Consider the following 1,417-nt stretch of genomic DNA (forward strand, 5'->3'; position numbering starts at 1 on the left):
GGGGGTTCAAAGCGAGCTCCCTGAGTTTCAAAAAACCCCTTCTTGCTGTCAGGCGTACGTGTGTTCAGGCCTGTGTTTGTCTCACTGAGGTGTGAGGGGGTTATGATGACATGTGTTAGGGGGGTTTGGCATGGGGGCAGGGAGTGATGAGGGTGGACATAAGAAAGGCTTTTGTTAGGATCATTTAGGACTTCTATGTAAGATTAGACACACACGCACATTCAAGGGAAGGGTCAGAGGGTGACGCCTGGACAAAGACGAGTCTCACCGACACACGCGTTCCACATTGTGCATTTGCTCTTTTTCTCTGTGAGCTGCTCTCCCTGTTTTAACTCGTATTTCTGTCCTCTCAGCAGCCCTCTTGTTGATGCATGCTGGGTAGGTTCTCAGACACTCCCTCCTCAGGTCACTGGCTCTGTTTGTCCTAGCCCTCCTTTCCCTCAACCCTCCCCTCCCCTTCTTCCCCTCCAACTCCACTCTGCCTCTCCTCCTCGCCTGACCAGTTCCTCTAATTTGGTTTCTAATTTTTTTTCTGTACCTCATCTCCTCTCCCTTTAGCTATGTAGGGGTAAAGTACAGCCCCTCCTCCCGTTGGTAGTGTTTGTGTTTGCTCTGCAAGTATGTGTGTATTTGTGTGCGTGTGTGTGTGCGTGTGTGCGTGTGTGTGTGTGTACACACCCGCTTGTATGTAAATCCCCTTACATACCCAAGGTTTTTAGTTGTGCGGTCCTTCTTCAGAATGATGATTTAACACCGATGGCCTTTGGGAACACAAGCCCCACATACGACTTACAGTTAACATGCAGAGAAACATGTGGGTTTATGTCATGTGTACAAAACACACACACACACACACACACACACACACAGAAAAAAGACTAGGATACCAGACAAATGTGTTAAATGTGAGCTGCAAGTCAGACTACAGTCCCATTTTGTTATACATCTGAGGCACACCAGAATTTTTTTCAAACATCAACCTGACAATGTGTTTGTGTGTGTGTGTGTGTGTTGGACAGGGAGATGGAGAGAAACTGAGCGCAGTGTGGCAATAGAGCTTACAGTAAATGGAGACATTTAGGAAAGTGGTAGATAGACAGACACAAACACACAGATCAAAGAGGTTTGAGCATTACAGTACACTGGGGAACAAAAGGAATAGAGAGAGAGAGGCTCGGAGAGAGAGACAGAGAGGATGTGAGTGAAGGTGAATAGAAACCCCAATCAATACACCATCCAAGAACAGCTTGAGCCGGCGAAGGAGCAGAGAAACTGAAAGAGGGAGAGAGACGGAGAGAGGAAAAGTGGGTCAAATAATGAGACGAAAAGGATGAGTGTTTTGCGCTTAGGACACAGGGATGGAGGGAGGTGGATAGATGGAGACGGAGCTGCGATAGAACAAGAGCGGGGGTCAGGA

The sequence above is a fragment of the Seriola lalandi genome, unplaced genomic scaffold (genome assembly GCF_002814215.2).
Source record: "Seriola lalandi dorsalis isolate HSWRI2012SDOR001 ecotype SW California unplaced genomic scaffold, Sedor1 jcf7180002054767, whole genome shotgun sequence".
NCBI lineage: Eukaryota > Metazoa > Chordata > Actinopteri > Carangiformes > Carangidae > Seriola > Seriola lalandi.